A 21,478-nucleotide genomic window follows, 5' to 3' on the forward strand; every position below is an offset into this window, starting at 1 on the left:
GCCTTAGGAAAGCACAAACTCTGTCTCAATCTGCAATATGGGACTGATAACACAAGCCTGCCTCACAGGGGTGCTGTAAGGAGCAAGGAGCAAAATTATAGGATGTGCTTTGGGCTCTCAGAAGGCCTTTAAAAAAAATACCAGCACAGCATTCCAAGCCTGCCATCTATCACTGATGCCTTCCCCACAGTCCCAGAAGAAGAAGAAGAGGAGGAGTTTGGATTTGATATCCCGCTTTATCACTACCCGAAGGAGTCTCAAAGCAGCTAACATTATCCTTTCCCTTCCTCTCCCACAACAAACACTCTGTGTGGTGAGTGGGGCTGAGAGACTTCAAGGAAGTGCGACTAGCCCAAGGTCACCCAGCAGCTGCATTTGGAGGAGCGGAGACACGAACCCAGTTCACCAGATTACGAGTCTACCGCTCTAAACCACTGCACCACACTGGCTCTCAGAGAAGGGAAGACGTTTGTATGTTATGGTCAGAACAGGCCCAGTTTTTTCTTCTATGCCAGGGATGGGTTACCTCAGGCCCATAGGCCAAATGTGCACACAACACACACCTCAGACTCTTTAGCTGCTCCTCAGGCCTCTCCCCAGACTGCACTTCTCACTCACCCTGCTTTGAACCATCCCTGAGCATTTTTGCAAGCTTGAAACATATCCTTGAACTTTGATAATGCCCCTTGGGAAAGGTGTGCCTAGAAACCAGTGTACAGTGGTACCTCGGGTTAAGTACTTAATTCGTTCCAGAGGTCTGTTCTTAACCTGAAACTGTTCTTAACTTGAAGCACCACTTTAACTAATGGGGCCTCCTGCTGCCGCTGTGCCGCCGGAGCACGATTTCTGTTCTCATCCTGAAGCAAAGTTCTTAACCTGAAGCATGATTTCTGGAGTCTGTAACCTGAAGCGTATGTAACCTGAAGTGTATGTAACCCAAGGTACCACTGTACTGTACCAAGGGTAACATTTACATCCATCTAGCCTCTACACCAGGGGTCAGCAAACTTTTCCAGCAGGGGGCCGGTCCACTGTCCCTCAGACCTTGGGGGGCGGGGCGGACTATATTTTGGAGAGAAAAAAAATTGAACAAATTCCTATGCCCCACAAATAACCCAGAGATGCATTTTAAATAAAAGCACACATTCTACTCATATAAAAACACCAGGCAGGCCACACAAATAACCCAGAGATGTATTTTAAATAAAAGGACACATTCTGCTTATGTAAAAACACGCTGATTCCCGGACCATCTGCAGGCCGGATTGAGAAGGCGATTGGGCCAGATCCGGCCCCCGGGGCTTAGTTTGCCTACCCATGCTCTACATCATTCTAAAACACACTCCTGTATGATACCTGTGTGATTCCTTCCCCACCATCCTTCCAGAGACATCTCTCCAGATTGTTGTGTGCGTGAGTTCTGGGACATGTAATTGACACAATAATAGTGCATTAGTGGTAGATGTAGACCGGACCACCCACAGGTCATTCTGCTTATTCGGTGCTCTGTGATACTTCCCCATTGTTACTGCCCTCTGGAAGGACAGAAAAGCAGCAGAAAAGCAAACCAACCAGAAAAGTTGCCATTAAAAAAGTTACAGGATTTCAGCAGGAAGTTACAAGACAGTCACTGACTGAAGATGAGGCAGGATGTGTTGGGTGTTTGGAGTTAACATGCACAGAGAAGCAGAAAAGAAAAACACTGGATCCCTGATGGAGGAGCATGGATTAATTCACACTGAGGCTCTGAGTTGAGGAAAGGAAGAAATCTACATTTATTGCAGGAAGTAAATACTTGATAGGCAAGGCCTCAGAGTTATATTTGCTCTTTCACATGCATAGGAGAAACATACAACGAGATCACATTTCCTGAGGTAAGGATGAAGAAGGAAGTAGGAAATGAGGTCAGCAATCCTGAGAGTATCAGTCTAACCCTGAAGAAAGATCAATAGGTCAGCACAGGAAGGACAGTCTAGAAAGCTTGAAGGTTCATCTCTATCTACCTTTCTCATGCAGTTATATCTGACTATACTCTGCAAGCTGAGGGTGTCTTTTGCAGTGTTGAAAATGGGATCGCATCTAACCATCATGAGTGCAAATAATCACAAATGCACAACAAAAGCAACATCTGAAGGCTCCCCAACAAGACCTTTTTCTTTGCTATGCTTTCAAAAGTTGAAGCTTAAGATGTTTTCTTCTCTTATAATTTATTCATTCATTCTATGTTTATGTCACATTGCCTAAGTTTCATAGATATTTAATACACTGACTTGGTTGATTAGATTTTTGGCTGTCCACGCTGCCCCAGAAATACACATTCAAGGGCAGCCTAAAAATATCACAGATAAATAAAATGTTGGCTGTAGTAGCATAATCAGCACACATAAACATGCATTGATAAAGTGGGTAGAATCTGGATGTTTGCACAACTCTTTTGCTACCCGTCTTGCAAAAAAATAAATAAATGAGAGGAAGGGAGAAGTTTATTTTTTTGCTGAAAATAAAACCAGAATTCTCAAGCACTTTCTATACGGATAGCAAAGTCTACCACCTGCCATACTGGGTGGAGCAGAGACATTTCTGCTGTAGTTCTAAGATTTTGGAATCAGCTCCTCAAAGTGGAGCTTTAGAAGCAAAATGTAGGGTGACTTTCCACTAAAGATCTTGCAACCTCTTTCCCCCCATTCATTTGAAAAAAAACTCTTTAATTCAACAGGCTCTATGTATCTAACCATCGAATAGCCTTTTAAAAAATGGTCCGTTTTAATTGATGTGACATTTGAGTGCTGCTATTTTATGTTTTTAACTTGCTGCCTTGCTTAAAAATATAGGAAGCTAATTTGTACTGAGTCGTGTCATTCATCCATTTAGCTCATTATTTCACACTGACTAACACCGGCTTTGGGGCAGGGATGGGGAACCTGTGGATGCTGTTGGCCTTCATCTCCTAGCCTCTTTGACCACCGGGCCATGCTGGCTGGGGATTGTGGGAGTTGGAGTCCAACAACATGCAGAACGCTACAAGTTTGCAACCTTCCCTGGATAAGCCAGGGATTGGACCTGTGAGCTTTTGAACCCACTCTGCCACAAAGCTACAGCCTTCTCCAAATTGCTGTAGCTCATTCAAAAATTGTGCATTTTTACTGTCCATTTTTAAATCCTTTTGCAAGGCCCTTTGGGTGTTCTGGACGAGAAAAGTAGAATACAAGTAATAAATAGCAATAAAAATAATGATGTGCTTTTACAGGCTTTTGGGTGCTGAAATTGTCTGGTTGCGCTGCTAACAGTTTTTATTTCTGACTCCTTTTCTTCGCATCCTGCCTTCTTGTGTTCTAAGCAAGTTACACTACAAAAATAAACACACACACACACACACACACAAAGTGTTTTTAAAAAGTGTGTATTTTTAAAATAGGAACACCACCCTATAACACTGTAAATGTGTCGAGAACACAATTCTACACATTTTTACTCAGAAATAAGTCCTGCCAGTTCAGTAGGGCTTACTCCCAGGAAGATGGGTTGCAGCCCAAGGCTAAAATCTTAGGCACTTTTACCCAGTAGAAAGCAGCCCAGTATAGAACATAGTGCAGCTCACATCTGCGTATACACAGATACGTAGGTTTGGTCTGCATAAAATGCTAGATAGCAGCAGCAATACAAAATACTGACATCAGCAACAATTCAATAACCTAGCTATGCATTAACTACCAAAGGTCTTACATCACAAGAGGGATTGTGGGTGGAAACAGTGACCTCAGGACATGCTCTTCTGAGTGCAGTGAGTCAGTACCAGAAGATGCTTTAAAGACTCTTTCTCTGGGTTCCATTAATTTTCACTTATCTCAACTCGTTTTGCCTACCCCTCCCGAAGGTACAAAGCAATGGACATTGAAGGTCTGGGAGATTACTGAGCAATAAAGGGCAACCCCACCATTAGGCAAATTGTGTGGACTCTCTCTTCTACAGCCAGAAATGGCCAGTTCCATCTAGTAATCTGGGATCTATTTGATGATCTTAAAGGCAAAGGAAGCGTATGTGCCCATATGGAAGTCTCGCAGTCATTTAAACTTATTTGTAAATGAAGTTGTTGGTTTTTCTTGTAATATTGTCCTCCCCCTCAAATTGTTTGGTGGGACTCCTTGAGCACTAGGAAAGACTAGTCTTAAATACTATTACAGTAGTACCTTGGTTCTCAAACTTAATCCGTTCGGGAAGTCCGTTCCAAAACCAAAGCATTCCAGAACCAAGGCACACTTTCCCATAGAAAATAATGCAAAATGGATTAATCCGTTCCAGACTTTTAAAAATAACCCCTAAAAGAGCAAGTTAACATGAATTTCACTATCTAACGAGACCACTGATCCATAAAATGAAAGCAATAAACAATGTACTGCAGTCACACAATCAATCAATCAATCAATCAATCAGTAGCTGAACTGGGTTCCATACAGTCACAAAAACAAACAAAGAAGAGCTGCAAAAACAAAAACGCAAAATATCGGTAAATAGCAAAAACAGACAGACCCCAGCGTAACACTCAAAACGGAAGTGTGGCACTCAAAACAGAAGCATAACACTCAAAACAGAGCACGTTTGGTTTCCGAAAAAGGTTCACAGACCGGAACACTTACTTCCGGGTTTACAGTGTTTGGGTTCCAAGTTGTTTGAGTACTAAGGCATTTGAGAACCAAGACACCACTGTACTACCATCAAATGAAGTCAAGGCACGGATGGGGGACATACATATCTCATGGCTTCCTGGATCTTATTGGTACAGCACTTATCACTCTACCACGCCATGCCTGTCTTTCCCCTTAGATACTATTTTTCTTGGCAGAAATTCAACAGCTGCAGCTTTTCCTGGCATGGAGAAAGGGGTCTCGGATGGATTTCTGTCTGCTGTGCAGCCATACCAAAGCACAAACCCAACGCCAGGAAACTACACAACACATCCCTCTTGTGGAAATACGTGTTCAGCTGGGGAACACACACACACCTTTCTTTAAATTTAACCAGGCAGTTTTGGAAATTGATGCATATTCTTGGAGATATTGCTCTTTTCATTCAGATTGCTGCATGTGGAATGACTTTCACTCTTTGATTCTGGACTCGCCGTCCTTTTCCCCCTCTCCCTCTCCAGATCAGACACGGAGAGGAAATTGGGCATGCACACATTTCATTTCCCCAAGGGATCTGAGTAAACGTCAAATCTAGCAGAGCTAATCCGAGCCTCGAAAACCATGTAGAACCAAAAGAGGACATGGGAAAGGGTTTCAGACGTCCAACTTCCTCTTTCAGTTCTATGTATTTTTCAAGAGAGAAAATGGTAACCACTTTCATTGACCAGTAAGTGGGGGTCTCAGAGGCCTCAGGGATACCTCTGCGACCAGCAGCACCATGTTGGTGATCCCTAAATTAATGTTGTTGTTTAGTCGTTTAGTTGTGTCCGACTCTTCGTGACCCCATGGACCAGAGCACGCCAGGCACTTCTGTCTTCCACTGCCTCCCACAGCTTGGTCAAACTCATGCTGGTAGCTTCGAGAACACTGTCCAGCCAACTCGTCCTCTGTCATCCCCTTCTCCTTGTGCCCTCCATCTTTCCCAACATCAGGGTCTTTTCCAGGGAGTCTTCTCTTCTCATGAGGTATTGGAGCCTCAGTTTCAGGATCTGTCCTTTCAGTGAGCACTCAGGGCTGATTTCCTTCAGAATGGAGAGGTTTGATCTTCTTGCAGTCCATGGGACTCTCAAGAGTCTCCTCCAGCACCATAATTCAAAAGCATCAATTCTTCGGTGATCAGCCTTCTTTATGGTCCAGCTCTCACTTCCATACAATTTGCAGAGTAGCAGAACCCTGGTCTGGGGGCAAAGACAATCCAATCCTTTCACTGATGCCCAGGCTATATAAAATGACTGGTGGCCTAACCAGGACACATGCTTTTAGATGCTTTGAGATAATGCGCTAAGAGGTGGCTGTGACTGGGGCCGGCAACTGACAGTGTGATTCATTTCATTTCCGCATGTATGAATTTGCCTTTCAGTAAGTTCTCAAAGAAATGTACAAGAAGGAAAACAGCAAGAAAAGACTCCTTTCCTGAAAGTTCCCCTTAAGAGTCGATTGGCTGTTGCCTTTCCAGACAGCTCATGAGATGGTGATATGATTTATAAAAGTGAATGAAATACAAATGGAACCTCACCACTTCCCCTGCTTAGAAAATGGACTTGTGAGCCAAATTTTCAATGACTGTGCATGAAATTGGCTACTACTACTGGAGACCAGATTAATATTATTTTGTAGGGGGCAGGTCTGTACCACCAATAGACATTTCTTTTTTTTTTGGAATTTTATTTATTTATTAAAGTTCTTATGCTACCTCAGTAAACATTCTCATATTACATCACAAGACTTATTATACTATAATTTTCAACATGTGTACAAAGTTTATATGCTAAAAGAAAGAAAGAAAGAAAACAAGGACAAAAAACTATTCCAAAATCATATATGTACCAGCACTTTGGACTTCCTGTCTATCCCATTGTATATTCCTTTTTTACAAATGAATGTACTCTTATTATTGTATATTTATTTACATTTTATCTAATACATTCCTGTACCCTTGGTCTTAATTTCTCAACTCAGTCTCTCTCCAACGTCAATTGAATGCTAGCATAGATAGTGAACCTTTACTGTATTTTTGAACATATATCTTATATCTATCCCACTTTTCCATAAATTTTTGTTTTGAATTGCCTCTCAGGCTATTTGTCAACTGCGCCATTTCAGCAAATTTCTGTAGCTTGTTATGCCAGTCCCTTATTGCTGGGACATTCCTGACAAGAGCACACAAATTTGCATTATCGTGAGTCAGGCCATTGGTCTCTCTAACTCAGCATTGTCTAATTTGACCGGCACTTGCTCTCCAAGGTCTCCCTTTTCTATCCCAGCTTCAGTTGCTTTGGAGCAGGGAGCAGGGATTCTGGCTCTCCCCTCCAACCCTTCTGTGGAGTGCAGAGCCTCAATGCTGGCTGGGAAGGGCTGAACAGGAAGCCGCAATGACTGAACTAGAGACTGAACTAGAGTTCACCACACCACCTTGGACTACCAAAGAGAACCGTTTGGATCGTTGGGTTCCACAAAGTCCCTGGAGTGGCTCTTGTCCAGCAACAGGTTTGTAGCTTTCCCATATACTCCTGTGGGATCAGCCAACATCTGGACCTTTCCCTTCTAGGAATAACAGGTTTGGAATTGCCCAAGAAAGATGTTAAATTATTTTTGTATGCCACAACTGCTGCTCGTATTTTGTTAGCTAAAAAGTGGAAAACCCAAGAATTACCAACAACAGAAGAATGGCAGATGAAGATGATGGATTTTTTGGAGCTAGCCGACCTAACCAGAAGAGTCTGCGACCAGGAGGAGGAGGAGTATCAGGAAGAGTGGACTAAATTTAATGATTATCTAGTTAAATTTGTTAAGTTAAATTAATTGAAAATAGCTTGCAGATACTTAATTGGCTTAGGATTTTATTTATGTTAAGTGATGAATTAATATGTTTAATTCCATAAGGTGAAGATTTAAGGATGTTAATGTTTAAGTTAAATTTCATAAAAATTGGGATTTGGAAAACCGTTAAAAGGACATGCAATGAAATTCAACCAAGGGGAAGGGAGGAAGTCACTTAACAAAGTTAATAAGTGTAATTTTCAATAAGGCTATGATTTATGTTTGTTTGTCTTGTGTGTTTGTTTGTTTGTTTATAATATTGTGAAAACCAATAATTTTTTTGAAAAAACAACAACAAAAAAACATCCGGACCTTTCCCTCGGCTTTGTGAGCCTTTCCCCACTCGCTCATGACGAAGACGTTGTTGACAGACAAACAGGCGATGACCTCCACTCCTTCGCCCTTCAGCTGTCCTGCCTTCTCCACATAGCCTGGGAGGTGGGTTTTTGAACAACCTGGAGTGAACACACCAGGCACCCCAAACAAGATCCCCTTCTTGCCTGTGAAGGGGCTCGCCACATTCACCTTGTTGCCAGGGTCACCCTCGTAGACCTCCACACTGGGCCAGGGTGGTGTAGTGGTTAAGAGTGGTAGACTCATAATCTGGGGAACCGGGTTCGCGTCTCCGCTCCTCCACATGCGGCTGCTGGGTGACCTTGGGCTAGTCACACTTCTCTGAAGTCTCTCAGCCCCACTCACCTCACAGAGTGTTTGTTGTGGGGGAGGAAGGGAAAGGAGAATGTTAGCCGCTTTGAGACTCCTTCGGGTAGTGATAAAGCGGGATATCAAATCCAAACTCTTCTTCTTCTTCAACTTGTCTCCAACCTTGAGGGCCACCATGGCTGGTGCTCTGGTTGCAAAGGCCCGCTGAACAATCCCTGCTGCCAACCAGCCCTTTCCAAGAGGGGAGCCTGGACTTGCTCTCCAGCTGCGACTCAGCCAGCCCAGTACCTCCCCCCCTTTCCACCTCATTGCCATGGAAATCGCGGGAGTGACAGCTGCCATGGCAACCCCGGCCCTTTGAAGTCCTCCTCCTTCAAGTCGTGCCTCTGCCTCTGGGTTTTGAGTGGAACCAGGACAGCTGCCTTATACAAGTCAGACCATTGCTCCATCAACCTCAATGCCATCTACACTGACTGGCAGTATCTCTCCAGGGTTTCAGAGAGGGGACATTCCTAGAGATTCTGGGGGCTGAACCTAAGACCTTCTGCATGCAAAGCAGCTTCTCTGTCCCTGAGCTCCCATAACCCTTCCACCTTTTCCCTTGCACCATGCAGCAAAATGGCGCCCGCTCTGCTGAACTGGCTCTCACACAGAGTATTCCCAAGAATAGGTTTTGATGCCAACCAGTGCAGTAAGGCCTTTACACGCATACTGTATTTTTTGCTCCATAAGACACACTTTTTTCCTCCTAAAAGGTAAGGGGAAATGTCTGTGCGACTTATGGAGCGAATGTATGGTCCCTGGAACCAAATTGCCTTGGGGCAAAAAGCAGATCGTGCTTTTATTTTTAGAAAGAGGGAAGGGGGTGTTGAAACAAAGCCACTGAGCAGCTGATAGGCAAGCGATCGGGAGGGAGATAAAGAACTCTAGAGATAAAGGAGGCTGCCTGGGAGGGGGGAGGTAAAAGCACATGGATCCTCAGGATTTTTGCATTGGGTCACCCCAAATTCACCATCAGATCACATATTATGTCTGTGGCCACAACATGAACCACAAAAATCGTATATCCACTGTTTTGTTCAGAATATTTTTTTTCTTGTTTTCCTCCTCTAAAAACTAGATGCGTCTTATAGTCAGGTGCGTCTTATGGAGCGAAACATGTGCATTGCTTGAATGTCAAGTACCAATGACTTGTGTGTGTGTGTGTGTGAGAGAGACAGAGAGAGAGAGAATGTTTCATTACCAATCTCCACAGATAACTGTCCATATATCCACAGCAGACACAACAACAGTCAGTTCTCATGTTCAGCTGCAGGTTGTCAACCGTTAAGTCGTCAAGTGATGAAAAAAACCAAGCGGAAAAGATGGAGGCAGCTAATGGACCAACAGGCTAATGGACCAAATAAGTAGTGATGGTGTTGGGGGTGGAGTTATGGGGCTTCCCTCACCAGACCAGCTCATCTGGATGGGGCTGGGGTGAAGAAAGGGGCTGGCAAGGGTTGTGACTCCCTGGTGGGAGTCCTGGACTGGCTCCACTGGTGCACTGGTGCAGCCTTGACCTCGCCATCTCCCTGCCCCAGCACTGTCCAGGTAACCAGCAGCAACACCAGTGCCAGGTGAGTGGCTCTGCCCAACCACAGGGACTGCTAAACCCCCACAAATGTTAAATTGAAACGCAGGTCATACCTACTTGCAAACAACTCATTGACTGTACAGTGGTACCTCAAGTTAAGTACTTAATTCATTCTGGAGGTCCATTCTTAACCTGAAACTGTTCTTAACCTGAAGCACCACTTTAGCTAATAGGGCATCCTGCTGCCGCCGCACTGCCAGAGCATGATTTCTGTTCTCATCCTGAAGCAAAGTTCTTAACCTGAAGCACTATTTCTGGGTTAGTGGAGTGAAGTGGTTAGTGGAGTGAACCTGAAGTGTCTGTAACCTGAAGCGTATGTAACCCAAGGTACCACTGTAGTATCAAGCGGTGGCTTGCGCATGTGAAGCAGCCATATAATAAGCAAGCTCAGTTCTCTCAATGTAAAGGTAAAGGTACCCTTGACCATTAGGTCCAGTCGCGGATGATTCTGGGGTTGTGGCGCTCATCTCACTCTATAGGCCAAGGAGCCGACGTTTGTCTGCAGACAGCTTCCGGGTCATGTGTCTGGCATGACTAAGCCGCTTCTGGTGAACCAGACCAGCGCACGGAAATGCCGTTTACCTTCCTGCCAGAGCGGTACCTATTTATCTACTTGCACTTTGACATGCTTTTGAACTGCTAGGTGGGCAGGAGCAGGGACCAAGTAATGGGAGCTCACCCCATCGCAGGGATGCGAACCACCGACCTTCCGATTGGCAAGCCCTAGGCTCAGTGGTTTAGACCACAGCGCCACTCGCACCTCAATGTAGATGCAGCCAAAGCAGCAACATCCGCTGCCATGCCTGCAGAGCCCCGACCTCCTGACTGTCTTGCTGGCTTCACCACACCAGACCAGGTGCTTCTGCAATGCACACACACACACACACACACACACACAAAGAGGAGAGGTTAGCATGCTTTAGCAGATAAAATCCACTTGGAGCAACTCAACCCCAAACAGTTTGTTGATGATTGAGCATGCTCAGCGCCCATGGAAGGCTGGCTAAATGCAGAAGTGGGAAATAACAAGAGCATGTGGTAGAGGGAGAATGAAATGGAGTATCCTGCAAGAAGGTGATTTCGTCTGGCTGCAACACTGCACAGGAGCCCACATCAGGGGTGGACTTTGGTAGTGTGGCACCATGAGCAAGGACAAAAATTGGCACCCACCCAAAAAGGAGAAAAATTATTTTCACAATAATTCCTTTTGGTAGAGCTGCTTTTAAAATGGATCTTTTTCAGGAGGTACTCATGTTGTTGTTGTTTTGCTCCCCCTTTGCTCATCGCCCTGCGAGGAATCTCCCACAACACCCTAACTCCGGCGGCACTGCCCCAAACTGCAACATTTAGTTGTGGGTCCCAGAGAACAATTGCGGAACTCCCCTGTCTCCAGATCTCAAGTGAGAGGCCTTTCCTTCTAGGAAACAGTTCAGATTTCTGCCTGCGCCGATGCTGCCTGTTCAAAAGGACCTGGACCCAGAATGTGGCAACTGCTTCATTCTGAATGAACACAGAAATTCTTCTTTGGGGATGGATGAATGGATAGATTTATTTATTTATTTATTGTCACTCACTGAAATATTTATAAACCACACATTCATAGAAAACAAAACAAAGGAGTTTAAAACATAAAAAACACAACACTGCAATAATAGCCATAAGAATACTAATAGCACATCGAATAAAACTGATGGGTAAAAAAATGATCACAGAATGGTGATCATTTTCCCAGATGTCCCTCCCTCTCATTATACATATATATTCTCCGTGTTTGTGTATGTGTGCATATATATATATATATATATATATATATATATATATTCTCACAGTTCAACTGTGAAACAATTTCCCTTATTTTTACAGTAACCTAGTGACAGCACTGTCCGAAGCATGCTTTTATTCTGAAGTATGTCCCAATTGCAGCTTAACAAGAACCACAAGAAAAAACAACAGCCGCAACAACCATGTGCACATCCCAGCATTTAGAATCATAGAATTGTAGAGTTGGAAGGGACCCTCAGTGGTCATCTATTCCAACCCCCTGCAATGCAGGAATCTCAACTACAGCTGCCTGAATTCAGGATCTCAGCAATGCCTACCAGCTGTTTCCTTTTCTCAGCAAGTTTCTATCCCTTAACTGTGCAGTAGGGAGAACCAACCTGGTTCAGGCAGTACCATGGAGAAGTGTGCATGTGAAATAGATAAATGTAAGAAACAGGTAGCTGATTGCTGCAAGCAACTCTTTTAATAGTGTTGGCCTTAGGAGGGGTGGCACCATTGAGCTTTGTTTCAGGCTGAAACATGTGGGACCGGCCCTGCCGTTAGGTAGGCTGAGGGAGCCTCTTCAGGCAGCAGATGTAGAGGAGCAGGGCCAGAGGGCCAAAGATCCCTCACACCTGCCTTACATGGTGCTAGAACATTTCCCCACCTACTGTATAGAATCTTATAGCAGACTTTGCTGACATGATGCTCTGCCAATGTTTTGGACTACAACTCCCATCAGCCCCAGCCAATGTTGGTTTTTATTGGTTGTGGTCCAAAGGACCAACAGGGCATCAGGTTTGTGAAGGTTGGGTTATAGGCTTAGATTGAAGTCTTTCCTAGCCCTGTTACTGAACTCTAGGTCTCCATGTGCAGTGCAATAAGCTTATAAAATGCCAAGCTTGATAAAACTCCATTTCACAATGCAGGTGGAACATAATGATTAGAATGCCACTCTCCACATTTTTAAAAATAACACACTCCCTGCAAGTAGAAAGCTAGCACATCAGGGCGAAAAGTTTGTGCTCGGCCCTTTTTCTGCAGTGCAAATTCTCTATTTCTAGAGAGCTTTTAAGATAGGGAGGCATGAAAAATTGGCATTCCTTAACTGCAATCCATTCTAGAACCCCCACATATTGCCACCTTTTTGCTGCTCAGGAGATCGTCTTAGTGTTCTCCTATCGGAAACTCTCTGGATTTTTCTGGACTACAATTCCCATCAGCCCTGCCAGTATGGCCAATTGTTAAGGGTGGTGGGAATTGTAGTAAAAAATAAATCAAAATCTGGAATACATCTGGGGAAAGATGATCGATTCCAATGAGAAATACTGGGAACTGAACTTGAGAGTTTAAAACAATCTCATTTTTTTTAAACAGTCTGGTTTGTCTTTATTCCTGTTTTTCACACAACAAAGAACCTGTGTGTTTTGCCAAAGGATGGAGGCAGACTGTAAACTCAGTGGTACAGCTCTTTCTTCTCAAGTAGAAGATTCCAGGTTCAATTCCAGGCCTCTCCTGGTAGGGAAGGAATATCCCTCTCCTAAAACACTCAGCGCAGGTGGCGCTGTGGTCTAAACCACTGAGCCTAGGGCTTGCCAATCGGAAGGTCAGCGGTTTGAATCCCAGCGAAGGGGTGAGCTCCCGTTGCTCAGTCCCAGCTCCTGCCAACCTAACAGTTTGAAAGCACTTCAAAGTGCAAGTAGATAAATAGGTACCACTCCAGCGGGAAGGTAAACGGCGTTTCCGTGAGCTGCTCTGGTTTGCCAGAAGCGGCTTAGTCATGCTGGCCACATGACCCGGAAGCTGTACGTCGGCTCCCTCGGCCAGTAAAGCGAGATGAGCGCCACAACCCCAGAGTCGCCCGCGACTGGACTTAACTGTCAGGGGTCCTTTACCTTTTTTAAAACCCTAGAAAACCCGCTGCCAGTCACTGTTGACAGTACTGAGACGAATCAGTAGCCTGACTTGGAACAAGACAGCTTCCTGGGTAAGAGCTGGGTTTTATATTTTCAAGAAACAGGAGAATAAAAATCTGCCTAGCACAGAACCTCCTTTGCATACCTACGACAACCTCCCATATCTCTGACACAGACTCCATGGCTTCACCATCAGCGAATCATCCGCAGCCTTGCTTTGTTTACCATCTCTAGCCTGGTAGAACTCAAGTTCTGGAGAACTTGAATGGCAGCATGCTATTTTGTCTGGCCTAATAAAGCTATCACCCAAATGTGGATTCTGTATTTTTTTCCTCACTGGGTGACCTTAGGCCAGTCATTGCCTCTCAGCCTAACCTACCTCACAGGGTTGCTGTGGGGATTAATTGAGGATGGAGAGCGCCAGGTACGCCACCTTGAGTACCTTGGAGAACAGGGTGGGATAGAAATGCAATAAACAAACAAAGAAAGAACATGGCTGCTTTTGCTTTTTGCAAGAATAAGGTGGTAGGATTCTAGGGTGTACCAGTCCAGACAGGGAGTTGTATTTAGGAAGGCTCCCCACATGCAAAAGGAAAACTTCCTGCATTTAATAAAGTCAAAACACAACCCTTTCCATAATGTCCTGGTTTTCTCTATTTCATAAATTACAATTTGAGAATAATTTTTAAAGATATGCCCCCCTCCACATACATTCTGGTATACTAAAGTCTAGGATTGTATCGTTCACCTAACCTTGTAAAATTGGTAATTCGGCGCTAAAATATCCATCGACCCTATTTTTTATTTTTTTAATCCTTAATTCAGCTTGAGCTAAGAGCACGTATATATTGCAACGCCTACTGAATTCTCCGGGGTTTGCCCTTCTTCTCCTCTCCAACGAGGGAGGGATGGCCGATGGAGATGACTGAAAAAGTAGCGTAAACGGTTTGACGTGGCTGCCTCGATAAAGTAGGGCACGAGATGTGTGCGTCATTGGGGATGGGGAGGGAGAAGGGAGGGTGGGTGAAATCATCCAAATGTGAGGCTAATAATAAAAAAACACCTCGATTTTTAAATACACTGTTTGAGAAGACGTTGTCTGTTGGGCTCCCCAACTGAGGCTGCAGTCCTAGTGAGTAAGTCACATTGCAGATACTCCGGAGTAGATACGAGCAGGATTGCTCTGGAAATATACCAGTCTCAGGCGGAGGTTATTAGAGAAGCATTTCCCCTGAAGGTGCCACATTAAGGGACAATATATTCTCTGCAATAATTGATCGCTTTAGCAGGCCAGATCAGCTGTTCCTCCTGGATCCCTAAGGGACGGTTCCTGTTGTTTTGAAGTTGGTTCGCTCACTTTATTCAGTAAAAAGGAAGCGATTCCCTCGTATCCGGTCCATTTCAAGTTAGATACGGCAAGAGGAAATACTCTCCCCATCCCTCGGTGGACTCCGATTCAGAAGAAAGAGCAGGCTTTGAGTCAGATCTCAGGCGAGCTTAGCCTCAGAATCTGTTTTGGCGAGCACCGTCGTTGGAATCTGTGGAGCGGATTGATTCAGACGTGCATACTATTCGCGGCACCATTATGGGATGACTTGGTGGCATGGGTGAGCAATCAGAGATCTAAGCCCAGGGGGCTAGGATTTTTCCATATCGTAGTAGAGGACTTAAAATTCAGTCCCCGCCACCCAACCCCCGCCCGCCACCCGCAACTGACACAGTTCACACGTTCAGGTGCAAGGGAGGTGCGCGCATGTCACTATTTCTCTACACTTCAGTAACTCCTCAGCTATTTATAAAATGGAAACTCGGTTGTCTCTACTGACGAAGTATTGCATTGAAGGCGATGGGAAACATGAACGTTGTGTGGCCGGCCATTCACACGTTCAAGGGGTTCAACATACCTGAACGGGTCAAATCTAAGTGCATATAGAAATCAAAGGATTATAGACACGCGTAAGCAAGGCCCTTTAAGGCTGTCAGTCTAATTTATACGGTTGGGAGTCCAGAGAGGCAACGTCAATGGAACATGATTCATAAAATCTGTAGAATAATGTCTGTACTAAAACCTATGTATCAGTCAAAGGGTGTGCAAGTTCCTAAAACACGCAGAACTTTTTTCTAGACTCACTGTACCAAATATACAGAGAGGCTGAAAAGGCATTTTGCGAAGATTCTGGAGAGCCAAAGAAAAGCACAATTCTTTCTCTGGAAGAACATTGAAATTAGAAACCTGCGTAACGTGGATTTCCATACTCATAATATCCATACTCATACTTCTAACAACCTTGTATTTGATTATTATTATTATTAAAACCATCAGCGCTACAATTGCCTTTTAAAAACAACAACAACAACGCATCCAACTTCAGGAAGAGTCTTTTGCCAATGGAAAATCTGCCAAACTGCACTGTGAACGTTGAGAACCAATCGCTTTATTGTTTTAGAAGAACCTGCGGCTATTGTTACAGTGGAGAGTGGACCAAAGATAATGGAAAGGTAAAGAAGAATACATTCCGGTAACCTGGCTTGTTAGACGAGTCCAGTACCTAACTTGCTTTCGATTCTGAATTCTCAGGAATTTAAGAACGTTGGTCAGAGATTGTCAATACACTAATATTTCTTCGTGGGCTCACTGATAATTACTTATTTTTAAATCTTATTGCAATGTCCCTTCTACTAGCTATTATGCTCCCTTGGGGTTCACGGACCGTTTCTTGGCCTTTTCAGAAGAGGTGAGTTTTTCTGCCAAATTATAGGACACACGGCATCGAAAAGGGACCACGCCTGCAAATAATAAGCCCTGACAAACGAGGCCGGAGCAAGCAGATTTTTTTAAAAATGGGAAAAAGAAGGAAATCAAATAGCCTTATCCAGGAACAGCGAAGCTGTGTATGTGGGTGTACAATGCTTCTATTGCGCGATTTCCAAGCCGCAATGCTCTCCGTGTCTATTCAAGTCCCGTTGAATTCAGTGTCACTTACTCACGAGTAAGAGAGTATAGGACTGCAACCTAAAATGTGCTCGGTCTGAGCCGAGGGGACTCCTGTTGCATCTTGGGGGCCCGATCCGCCTCCAACAGCCCAGCTATTTCATCCGAAACCGGCTTCCAATATCCAACTTTCCCCAGTTGCTTCGGGTGTTGGTTTCAAATGCCCCGAAACAACAGTTTTGTGGATCGCTGCTTTAGTGTTTTTTGGTAGGTTTTTAAAATCCACATTTTTTCTTCTCCTATATAGAGTCCTTAAAGTGTTTACCTCGGGATTGTTTCTCTCGCGTCCAAGATCGCAGCCTGGAGGTTGGAAGTTTGGTCGGCGCATATTCTCCCCACACGGTGGGCCAACTACCCCGGGGTGAGCTCTCTCTTACCCCGGAGTAGCCTCGCCGCCGGCCATCATTCTGCCAAGAAGAATCTAACCAGACTTCAGGGGCGGGTGCGTGGTTAACTTGCTCTTCTGCGATACACTACCTGAAATCGGTTCCAAAGGGCGGGTCGCTTCGGATTAAGCGCCCCAAAGGCAGCTCCAGCGCCCTAGGGAAAGCGTCTGTGGGATCCCAACTCCGCAGCCTCTAGGGCTACAAAGACATCCATCTCCCCCTAACTCATTTCCCTCGCCTTCCCTTCTTTAAACCCTCAAAGAAGATTCCGATCCTACTCCAGCAGGACCGCGCAGCTCCCTCCGCTTCCCAATGGAATGAAACTAAGCGAAGGAAAGGAGCGATGAGGAAAGTGCGTGATGCGGTTGGTAGTGGATCAACAATCCTGGCTGCCGGTGTGAATAATTCTCAAGAAATACACACGACACTTTGCAGACCTTTCCCTCTGGATCCAGCACGCAGCTTGGGAGCCGAGTTGCTCCAATGTGCTGAAACCGGTTTCCACAGCCCTCCGCGCTAGGAGACTTTGGAGAAGGAAGAACCGGGATCCCGCGGAAAGAGCGGGCACCCCTCTCTCTCTCCATCACAAGGAAGGGGCTAAAATTGGGCTTCTCCTGACTTCCACCTCTTGCGGTTTAACCGTCCCCGCCGTCCTGAGAAACGTCCTCGCCACGGACCCCCCCTCCTTCTTAAGTATTCCCCTGAGCTGCTTTTTATCCCGATCCTGATCTCTAAGGCAACTCTCTGTCTTAATCTGGAGGGATCTTTTAAAGCCGGCGATCTCATGAATCCATACTTAGAAGAAAGCCCTCATAAACTGTGAGGGACTTACTCAAGAGTAAATCGGCAGGGGCAAGGACTACGAGATAAATGCCCTACGATCGTGGCCTTTGGAGACGGTTCTTACGCGCCACTCCACTATATATTCCTTGCCACCCTCCCTTGCGCCCTTACATAAACACGGATACACACACTCACACGACCATTTTTGAGGGGGCGCGCGGATAGATTAAAGAACCAAAACCAAACCATCCTTATGATAAACCAAAGTCTAGGAATCTAAGCTCTCCTGGCTCAGATCTTTACACAGCGTTCAAAAGCAAGGCATGAAGGTCTTTCCTCTTTGCCTGTGGTTGATTTCCTCCCCCAACCAATATTTTCTACTCAACTGCCTCTGAACATGGAGGCTCCATTGAGATCCCGGAAAATTGTCTCACCCGTTTCGGTTAGGGTCCTTTTTGTTTGGGTGTGCGCGCGCGCGCGCAAGGGGCAATGTTGCCTGGGCTACAACCTCCCCGCGCTCACAACACGCGTTCGGAGCTCCCTGCCAGACCCACAAGTGCCCCCTCCCTCCCCGCGCCACCCTAACCGGCTTTACCTCCTAAATCAGGCTGCTGCTGCTCCTCACGCGTACATCTTGCGGGTCCTCCTCCTGGTAAGCAGAGAAATTGAGCGTCGAGAAACCATCAGGCATTTACATCCAGGCGGGCAGGAATTCGCTCGCTCGCTCGCTCGCTTGCTTGCTCTCTCCCGGGCGGCTTCTCTCTAGCGCAATTAAAAAGGCAGCCTCTTCGCTCAGACGCCAAACGACGCTCTGGACACCGGACGGGACTGAAGCGCTTGTCAATTATTAGCCTCCGCCGCTGGAAGAGAGATTCCAACCTCCCAAGTCCGCCCAGTCCGCCTGCTTTTGCCAGAAGCAAAGGCTGAATCTCTGCGCTCTGCTGAACGCTTCTCTCTCTCTCTCCCTTTCTCTCTCTCTCTGCCTCTGAACTCTCAGGCGGACCGAGAGGAGAACACCCAGTGGGCACGGTGACGTCACCGGCTCCCTCACACTCTTCCTCGCAAGGAGGAAGGGAAACCTCGCAAAAGGCGGCAGTCCAGGGGTGGGGTAGGATAGGGATTGGGAGGGGGAGAGAATTCAGCGGTGCGATCCACAAAGCGATCGAGCCGAAGTCATTTAGCTCTCTCTCGGCCGATTCCAAGAGTCGGCTCCGCGTCAACCCTGAGCAGAAAATCCGCTTTGACTCCGGATTCTCCGGTTTCTGCAAGAGAGCTCATCCCGTCTAGCTTCCTCCACTGAAGATGTGGAGCTTAAAAATTAAAATAAAATAGGACATAGGTCCTCAGCAGTGATTTTCACTGAAAATCAATGGGACTTGGCGTTCAACCCAATGCGTTTGGAAGGGGTGTCTGTTTATGTTACTGGCCTATGTGAGGCGGGCATGGTATAATTTATTCCCTGCCTCCCACTCAATATATCAATGTATTGCATTTTAATGTGGGGGGGGGGGAGTAAATGTACAGCTGAAGGAAATATCTGGGAGTTAAAGGAGAGCGGTCCATTTGAAAATTATACACGTGACAGCGCTCCAGCTGTTGTTCTTCGGAGTCAGGCTAGGACGACTGTGGAGGTGAACTTCAGCCCCCTCCCTCGCTCCCCATTGTTAAATGATCACTGAACCATTATTCAGTGTAGTACAAAATTATTATTTCGAAGGTTTGCAAGTTTGTGTTTATATATTTTAAACCGCCCTGTGATCTTCAGATGAAAGGCGGTATAGAAATAAATAAAATAATAATAATAATAATAATAATAATAATAATAATAATAATAATGTATAATCAAGGTAGATAGAGATTCACAACACCATTTTATTAAAACAGGAGGGCAACAGACGTGGAGCACGATCCTATGTGAAACCCAAATTACTGGGAAGTCATAGAATTCTAGAGGTGGAAGGGACCCCAAGGGTCATCTAGTCCAACCCCCCAATGCAGGAATCCTGCCTGTTGCCTTCCTTGAGGCAGGCTCGAACTACCAACACTTTGGTTAACAGACAGATGTAGTGATCTATTGCGCCACCTGTGGAGACTCATTTCACATTGGGAAGTCCCATTTTATTGGGAACCCTTTGGATCGGTTAAATGCTCGTGAGTTAATGCGTCTGTAGGATCGGGGTTTCTTCTTGTTTCCCTGGGTTGAAGAGGGCTCCTCCCTAGTTTAGGGTACGCCAGAGCCTTGCAGTCTCCTGGCTTTGCGTTCCTAGACAAACCCGGTGGCGTTTGCTTATGTGAGAAGAAGAGAAGAATAAGAGTTTGGATTTGATATCCCGCTTTATCACTACCCGAAGGAGTCTCAAAGCGGCTAACAATCTCCTTTCCCTTCCTCCCCCACAACAAACACTCTGTGAAGTGAGTGGGGCTGAGAGACTTCAAAGAAGTGTGACTAGCCCAAGGTCACCCAGCAGCTGCATGTGGAGGAGCGGAGACGCGAACCCTGTTCCCCAAATTACGAGTCTATCGCTCTTAACCACTACACCACACTGGCTCTAAACATGGAGAGGACCAGGGTTTGCCCCTACTTCCTGAACTTTGGGAATACAGTTGCACTAAGTTCAGTTCCCAAGGAATATTATTATTATTATTATTATTATTATTATTATTATTATTATTATTTTATTTATACCCTGCCACTCTGGGTGGCTTCCAACAAAATATTAAAATACCGGAATACATTAAACATTAAAAGCTTCCCTAAACAGGGCTGCTTTCAGATTTCTTTTAAAAGTCTGGTAGTTGTTTTCCTCTTTGACATCTGATGGGAGGGCATTCCACAGGGCGGGTGCCACTACCGAGAAGGCCCTCTGCCTGGTTCCCTGTAACTTGGCTTCTCACAGGCAGGGAACCGCCAGGCACTGGCACTGACCCTTGGCACTGGACCTCCGTGTCCGGGTAGAACGATGGCGGTGGAGATGCTCCTTTAGATATAGCACAGATTCAGGGTTTCCACTTCTGTGTTCTGTGAATGATGACAGTTTAGACCCAATGAGAAGAGGGTCCTGTTCTCCTGCTCTGGAGGGTAGGCTTCAAATTACAAGCAAGGAAATTCCTGCTCAACATCAGGAAGAACTTTCTGGCAGTAAGCGCTGTTCAATGGTGGAACGGTCTTCTTCAGAAGGTGGTGGATTCTCCTTCATTGGAGTTTTTTAAGCAGAGGTTGGATGAGCCAGGGAACCGCCAGAAGGCCCTTGGCACTGGACCTCAGTGTCCGGGCAGAACGATGGGGGCGGAGACGCTCCTTCGGGTATACTGGATCGAGACCATTTAGGGCTATAAGGTCAGCACCAACACTTTGAATTGTGCTCGGAAACGTACTGGGCTTGTGTTGCCTGGTTATTCCCGTCTAAGGCCCAGTAACTTCCCCGTTTTACCCTAAACGAAGGACATGGGCTATTACTCTCAGGCAGGGAACTGTGCATAAGAGTCATTTAAGATGATGAACTCTCCTTCCTTGGAAGTTTCAAAGCAGAGGATGGATGGTCATTTGCCATGTATGATCTGATTGAGAGTCCTGCATCGCAGGGGGTTGGACCGAATGACCCCCCGTCCCTTCCAGCTCTACAACTCTATGGTTCTAAATATATATTTAATAGGGTTAGGGTGCAGGCGTTCTAATATTATTAATATTGTTATTGATTACTATTAATAGTAACGATAATAATAGGAGCAACATGACATTCGGTATTTATCCCGCCTCCCCAGTCGCCTCCTCATTCCTGACCTCAACAACGACAGAATAGGGAAACGTGCACGCCTCTTCCAGACAGAGACACAATAATGGA

General features: G+C 45.5%; 1 long non-coding RNA gene across 1 annotated transcript; it reads right to left on the reverse strand.

Annotated features, from left to right (window-relative positions):
* Positions 1-1,808: 1,808 nt before the first annotated feature.
* LOC310744520 lies at positions 1,809-21,417 on the reverse strand. The gene is made up of 4 exons (XR_014539598.1): positions 21,373-21,417; positions 18,232-18,285; positions 3,246-3,346; positions 1,809-1,934 (listed from the first exon to the last, which is right to left on the reverse strand). It is a non-coding gene; the product is annotated as an uncharacterized lncRNA (long non-coding RNA).
* Positions 21,418-21,478: the final 61 nt, after the last annotated feature.

The sequence above is a fragment of the Podarcis filfolensis genome (genome assembly GCF_964270895.1).
Source record: "Podarcis filfolensis genome assembly, chromosome: 11".
Lineage (NCBI taxonomy): Eukaryota > Metazoa > Chordata > Lepidosauria > Squamata > Lacertidae > Podarcis > Podarcis filfolensis.